Genomic DNA, 8,072 nt, shown 5'->3' with positions numbered 1-8,072 from the left:
TATGTCCAGCCTAAAAAAGTCAAATTCAAATGCAGAAAGTAAAAGAGTGGTTACCAGGACTAGGGATAGGGGAAACTAGAAGATATTGTCAAAGGGCATACATTTTCAGATATAGGATGAATAGGTTCTGTGGATCTACTGTTAGCATGGTGACTATGTTAATAAGGCTGTATTATGTACTTGAAATTTACTAAGAGAGTAAATCTAGAGTGTCCTCAGCCCTGCCCCCATATGAACACACACACACAGACACACACACACAGTCACACACTCACACATAATTGAAGGTTTTCTAAACTTGAGTTCACAAGAAACGTATGCATTTTGGTGAATAAAAGACTATTTGTCCAAGAGGACTCATTAAAATAACAGCATTTCATCCTAAATCATTGAGATAGTTGTCACATGCAGGCTTGGGGAATTCTTCCTTACTAGTGAGTTCATTTATTTTGAAAACACTCAGTGCCCCATTGGTCTGGCCATGTGACCACTCCATCTGATAATTATGATAGATCAATCTGAGTTAAAAATTTTAATTTTCATGAAACTAAAACTAGACAAATTCTTGGCATTATCTGGCCCCCAACATCACAGACCCCTCATTGTATGTTCTTCATTCATAACTCATGTTGAAATTTCCCATATGGCCAGCATAGTCTACATTCAGGTCCTCATGGAGGAAAACTTTCTCACCATTTACCAAATTACAGTCATGTGGCTGTGCATAATTCTCCCTAGTTTTATTTTTCATTTCTTCATTTAAAAAATTTTAAATATTTGCTTTATTAGTTCCAAAGAGTAGATAGAATGTTGTTTCATATAATTCTTCTTGTAAATCAATATCATTACTAAACTTAACTGTTTTTTTTTTTTTTTTTTTCTAAACTATTGTGTTCACAGAAGCCCAGAGACTCGGGTGTGTGAATTGAACTTAGTTCATAGGTAGGCACTACTCTTGTCTCCAAGACTCTAGATCCAAACTGTCTAACCTCAGTTCTTGGGGATTATCTGGACTGCCCTAGTTCTTATCTGTAAGGAAGCTTGTTTCTAGACTTGCTAAACTCTAGGTCTAGGACTGGCAGTTCTGCGGATCTTTGAGTTATTAATGATAGTAAATATACTGTTTTGTGTCAAATACTTATTTGAAACCTCTTGAAAGCCCTGAAGCTCTGCTAAATTGCTATGGCTGACAAGTCAGTTATACAGTATCTTAATTTTATTGTCAGTCTATGCTATGGTTTTTATTTGAGGCATAGCCCATGAGCTCTTGTTAATTCAGGAATATTCAGAGGTGAAATGATTGGATTGTTAGAGCTGTAACCTAGTCAATTCATGCTAGTTTGAAGAGACTTACTAGGTGGTAATCGTCAGCAGGTAGGGCAGGACTGGAGGAGATAGGTCACTGGGGGTGTGCCCTGGAAAGGTGTGTCTTTATCTTCTCCCTTCTCTCTCTGTTCCTTACCTTTCCATGAGATGAGCAATTTTCCCTCCCATGATGCTACCTCACCTTAGGCCCAGAGCAATGGAGTGGGTTATTTATGGACTGACACCTCTGAAACTGTGAGTTCCAAATAAACTTTTCCTCCTCTAAATTGTTCTTATCAGGTGTTATGGTCACCTGGATGGAAAAACTGACTAAAACAGACCACCTCTGTGCCTAAAACTTGACATTTATGTTCAAATTCAGAATGTTCACTCACACATAAATAAAGATAAGTTCCTTAAAACATAAATATTCTTACAATAGAAAATTCCGTACCATAGACTTTGATTTACATATTTATGAATGCGTTGGAACCCTAGATTGCTCTATTCAAATATGCACAAAGATAATATATTATTTGGATTCTTTGTCAGAGCCTTGATCATTTGAATTCCTTAAGAGATCTATGGAGACATTCACAATCTTTTATGCAAAATTGCAATGAGCACCCTTACATTCTAGCTTTTACGTTTTAGGGCATGAAGATAATAAGCATTGCAATGTCAGATGTGTGTAATGCAAACAAGCAATTGCCTGCTGCTAGATGATATAATTATTAGAAACAGTGAAAGGACAATATTCATTTTTCAAGCCTGAGTGGTTATTTCCTTATGTTAATAGAACCTTAATCCGCATTTAATTTTCTTCAAATGCATTATAGGAATCCCCACCTCTCTTCCCTTTTCTTGCTGGCAGTTCATTTTGCAGGATTATCATCATCATCATAGCTTTAAAATTCTTGCCTTTCTCACAGTTTAAAGTTGATTTCCTGAGCTTATTACAAACATTTCCCCATTTTATATACAAAATTATAAGTTTACACAATTTTTTTAAACACTGTTTTTTTCAAAGCCTGCATATATATTTTTTTTGCCTCTGTTAATCTTCTCTAAAATGTTACACTGTTTGTTAATTGCCATATTGGAATTTGCTGAGCCAGTCGTACTTGCTCTAGATTCTGAAGAAATGCAGGTGCTGCAGAACTGCTAGAAAATGTCACTTTTCATCCTGCTCATCACCGTCACAGTTTGATGAACTGTTTGCCTTTGTCTGCTGCCTATGTGATGTGGCTTTAGGTCTCCCATCTTGGTGCATCTGGAAATATAGGAAGGAAACTGCAACATAATTACTTCTCACTGAACAGGGAAAAAAACAATCATCCATCCCAGAACTGTGTAGGTGTAAACAGGATCCTGAAACTATGTGAGAAAATAAATGAAGATTAAATTCATGAAATAGTTGTCATTTGCTTTCCTATGGTAACAGTGTCTGAGAATAGTTTAAATTTATAAAGTGCCTTTTATCTAAGTATCTCTGTGTACTTAGAGACTCTTCTGTGGTCTAGTATTAAGCAAACGTGTCCAGAATGAAGTCTTCCTAATTCTACATACTTAATCAGTAAATAAAAGTAATGATGAGGTTATTAAATTTCTGTGGGTACATTCCTAACTATTAATGGAATAATCTGGTAGTTTTCAAATGATAGTGTCTTACTAAAAAACAAACATACAAATGAACAAACAAAAAGCATTCTTAATTTATTTAAGATTTCCTATCTCTTAGACAACTTTACATGGAATGAATCCTCCAGAGAATTCCTCAACATCCTTGCAAAAAATATATTAATGAATTGTTGATCAACTGTGAATATTTTACCTTAAAACAATATTGGTGTAGAAGGTTTGCATGTAGGCTATATTCTGCTGACTGCTTAATTATAGTGATCATTATATTAAAAAAAGAATTTAAGGGCTGGGGAGATAGCTCAGCTGGTAGAGTGCTTGCCTCGCAAGCACAAGGCCCTGAGTTCGATCCCCAGTACCGCAAAAAAAAAAAAAAAAAAAAGAATTTAAAACCACAAAATATCAATAGCCAGCACCATGTATATATTAAAATTTTCAGCACCAAACATTTGATTTGTTAATATTGAATGTATTGACTATTAAAGTTTAAGGTATATATATATAAAGTTTAAGATATATATATATATATTGTGCAAGAAACTATTCACGGAAAGAATTTGGACATCTTTGTAACAGTTATGACTGAGTTTCCAAACACTTTTCCTGCATAAAGTCATTTTTAGGAAATCAGGGTTTCAAAAATATCAGTATATAATTTATAACTGCAAATGGATTCCTTAAGACACATTGTAGTATGCATTGTAGTCTTCGAAATGTTTGCTTTGTATTCTAATTCAGTTCAAAACATTTATTTAGAAGTAGGATATGTTATCAATATGTCTGTGAGCTTCAAAAATGTTTGACATAATAAATGTAGAAACCTTTATGAACTCGTTTTTTTTTTTTTTTTTTTTTTTTTTTTTTTTTTTTTTCAGCTGTCAGGACCACCCAAGGCTTTATTTTGGAAAAAAACAAATGAATAGGTTTGGGGTTAAGGGCGTGGGCAAGAGGGGGTACTCCAGGAAACCCAGGGGTGGGTGAGGGCTAGGCCTGAGCCTCCAGTGGGTCTCTTGTTCCCTTGGGTTCTCTTACCCGCAGGCTCTGGGGCAGCAGCAGAAGGCAGGAGACTGGGAGGAGCTACAGAGGCTGTTCACTTGGGCAGGACATCAGAGGACTCACTCAGACACCAGCTTCCCATCGGGAGTCTCAATCTTCTTCACAACCATGGCCTTGGTGCGGCCGAAGGAGCTAGAACCCCCAGCAGAGCTGAAGCTGGGCTGGAAGGAGCTCAGGCCGTAGCTGAGGCCAGGGCTGGAGAGGCCACGGTAGGATGTGCTCAGCCCTCCTGAGTAGTCACTGGTGGTCTTCCTATGGATACTCATGCTCTGCATCCCAGACTCCAGCTGGCTCTTCTCCCCTCCAGCAGCTTGTGGTAGGTGGCGATCTCAATGTCCACGGCCAGCTTGACGTTCATGAGCTCCTGGTACTCACACAGCTGCTGCGCCATGTCCTGCTTGGCCCGCTGCAGGGCGGCCTCCAGTTCAGCCACCTTGGCATTGGCATCCTTAATGGCCAGCTCCCCATGCTGCTCCGCATCGGCCATGGCAGCCTCCAGGGATGCCCTCTGGCCTTTGAAGGCCTCGATCTCAGCCTGGAAGTGGCTGATGTTGCCGCTCATCTCAGAGATCTCCTTCTTGGTGCGGCACAGGTCATTTCCGTGCTTCCCAGCCAGTGTCTCCAGCTCCTTGTACTTTATCTGGTACATGCTCTTGGCCTCGGCCCAGCTGCGGTTGGCAATCTCCTCGTACTGGGTGCGGCCCTCAGCAATGATGCCGTCCATGTCCAGGGAGCAGCTGCTTTCCGAGGACAGCACCATGGATGTGTCGGAGATCTGGGACTGCAGCTCACAGATCTCCTCTTCATACAGCTGCCGGAGGAAGTTGATCTCGTCAGTCAACACTTCCAGGCAAGACTCCGGCTCCACCTTGTTCATGTAAGCTTCATCCAAATCCTTCTTGATGTGGGCAAATTCATTCTCCATCTCTGTACACTTATTGATCTCATCTTCATACTTATTCTTGAAGTCCTCCACCAGCTCCTGCATGTCGACCAGCTCCGCCTCCAGCTTCAACTTCTCCTGGCCCAGTGACTCCAGCTGCCACTGAAGATTGTTGATGGAGCTCTCTAACATGTCCACGTTGCTGTGAGCAGTCTTCTGCTGCTGGAGGAGGCTCCATTTGGTCTCCAGCATTTTTTTCTGCTGCTTCAGAACCGTACCTTGTCGAGGAAGGAGGCAAGCTTCTTGTTGAGGGTCTTGATCTGCTCCTTCTCCTGAGTATGCACAGCCTGGATGTTGGGGTCCACCTCCAAGTTGAGGGGGCTCAGAGGCTCTGGTTTACAGTGACTGCTGTGATGCCCCCCACACCACCTGCCCCACCATAACTGCTGCTCAGACCCATGCAGGAGCCCAGGCTCCCCCTGAAGCTGCTGCTGCTGCCCATCCAGAAGAAGCTGGAGGAGCTGATGCAGGCTCCCCGCCCACTCGTGTATGAACAGCTGCTGAAGGCCTGGAGGCCAGAGGTGGATATCTTGTAGGACTTCTGGATCACCCTGATGGGCATAGTGGAGGCTGGAGTGAAGGCAGGAAGACTGAAGACAAGAGACTCAAGAAGGAGCCAAGCAGCGGCTTCTAAGTAGTGGGACAGCGCCCAGGAACTGAACTCATTTTTATTATAAAAATATATAACAAAGTCAATGCTCTTCCATTTGGATCCATAGTTTTTCCCAAGAACTACTTGGTAGGATGACTTCCAGAGTGCTGTTGTATACTTCTGGAAACATTTTCATTAAAAACTTAAATAACAAACTTGAATCCTAAATTTTAAAATAAAAAAGAGAAGAACACTTGAAGTTGAGATATTTGTGGATATAGAATGGTTTAGGTGTTGATTTATATACACCCAATTTCTTTTGATCTTTATTTCTACCTCATTTTATTTTACTCTATCTGCAATTCTCTCCTTTTCCCAGAAACATAAGGATATCAAAAGGCTCACCAAACCACCTTGGTTTATTTTGAAGTATTTTCATCCTGGATTTTAAATGTTGATGCTAATATTATATATCTGCTTCCTCTAAAGCTTTGGGGATGATCTCACAGGAAAACACCTCCCAAACAAATGGATTACCTTTATAAATCTTGAAAATCCTATAGCCAGGATTGTTTTATTTGGCATAAACCTATGGGTTTGCATAGGTGAGTAACCAACCATATCCTAATACAGGCAGTAATGGAATTTGAAATGGAATTTGATTCCTCCCTTTTTGAAGAGAACAATCTTATTTTAAATGAAAATAAAGACTATCGGTGTGACTGTTTTTCAGTATAACAAAATTGTCACTTTTTCTTCCAGAGAGACTAGGAATGATAAAAACGGTCTGCTGTTCCATAGAAGAACATCACTTGATAATTGCAGAAGAAAATGGTAACTCTTATTTTATTAGATAATATATTGCAAACAGCTGGAACAAAGGAAAATTTCTCTCTTGATGAAAGTAAAATTGAATGGTTAAATATATTGAGGAGATAATTCTATTAAATAAGAAGTAAATGTGCATTTAAGAAGTTAGAAATATATCTACATACTCATTCCTATTCTACTTATTTTATCTACAAGAAGTTATAAAACAAATTCTTAATGCAACTAAACCACCAATTATACTGTCTTTGAAGAAATCAAGGTATTAACTTTATCAGCTAATCATGTGTAAGTACCAAGGTAAAAATAATTAACAATAGCTCCTTGTTTATTTATATATTTGTATGTAATTCTTCAATCAATAATTAATAGAGACTACAAAGAAAGTTGTCAATTCCAGATTAAGGGTAAATTAACAAAACTTTGTCCACTCACTTATTTTGCTTGCACATGTGTGACCTGCATTTTCAAGAACTATCTTATAACTAGGATTTGTGGGTCTGACAGAGACTAAACTGGACCACTGACACTGTAGATTTCTGACTGCTCATGTCAGCCACAGGCTACCACAGTGATTGACCACAGAGTTAGTTCTAAGCAAGTAGGAAGGCTACTGGGAGAGATTTGACTTTTTTTGACCAAAGCAGCTCTAAGAACTCCAGAAAGAAACTGCAGAAAAGAAGACATTTTATACTTTGTGGCTAAAAGATGAGCTATTTTCACTGGTCAAAGAGAATGTAATAATGCTTGTAACTATCTGGCAAGAAGGGTACTTTATAACTCCTCTTTTCCTTTTAGTATCTTTAATAAGGTAAATGATCTGTAGGCAAGAAAAAATAGAACAAAGATAGCTCAAAGGAAATTCATTAGATGTGGCAATAGAATGTAAGCCATTAGACCAATGTGAATGTGTCATGATGTTGTTTGACCCCTAGGACTCCCTAGAAATGCTTCATGTTTGATGGTTCACATTATGCATTAATTAAGTCATTCGTTCATTCACTCACTCATTCAACAAATGTTTATTGAGCTTATTACTGGAGAGTGAAGGCAACTCTATTAATGAGCATGTAAAACCATTTTGAACAATGATAGATGCTTTTAGTAAGAGACTGAGGGGGAAGGAATAATCATTGCAAGGAACCCCCAGAAGTCTCTTTCTTCCATTTTGATCACTTTGCATTGTCCCTGAAATATCCATCCTATTTCCCACCCTCATACCTTCTTTATGTGCTATTTTCTCTGCCTGGGGTGTCTTTTCTGTACTCAGCTTAGAAAAGACAAAATTACAACTCAAAAATCCAACAGAAGTAACCTTACTTGTGAAATTCTCTTACCACTCAACTGCTTGCAAAGAAAGGAACCTGAGGAAATAGCAAGTTCTATTTATTCTACTCATATTTTGTGAATATCCTTTTAACAATATTTTTCACAGTACTATTTTTATTTTCTCTTCTCTCAGTCTATTAACTTATAAGTTATTTGAAGGAAGAAATATATGTGTGTGAGACACTATGAATTAAATTTTCTGTGAATTATAATGTTCACAAAATATTGCATATTCTAAATAGTTGAGGTTTCATGCTCCTTAAAGTTTCGGTCACAATTACCTCTGCATTTTACATGAAAGCATTCATACACAACATGTAAATACAGGAGTGTGGTCATATTCACTAAAACTTACTAAAACGGGTGGTGGAACTTGGC

General features: G+C 38.6%; 1 pseudogene across 1 annotated transcript; it reads right to left on the bottom strand.

Moving 5' to 3' along the window:
- Positions 1-4,036: 4,036 nt before the first annotated feature.
- On the bottom strand, positions 4,037-5,590 carry LOC306665323 (keratin, type II cytoskeletal 8-like; annotated as a pseudogene). Its single transcript has one exon. The product of its transcript is annotated as a keratin, type II cytoskeletal 8-like (transcript).
- Positions 5,591-8,072: the final 2,482 nt, after the last annotated feature.

This window comes from Sciurus vulgaris (genome assembly GCF_902686455.1).
Source record: "Sciurus vulgaris genome assembly, chromosome: 7".
In the NCBI taxonomy this organism is placed as follows: domain Eukaryota; kingdom Metazoa; phylum Chordata; class Mammalia; order Rodentia; family Sciuridae; genus Sciurus; species Sciurus vulgaris.
Note: the sequence above shows the minus strand (reverse complement) of the source record. Positions and strands in the feature narration are given on the sequence as shown.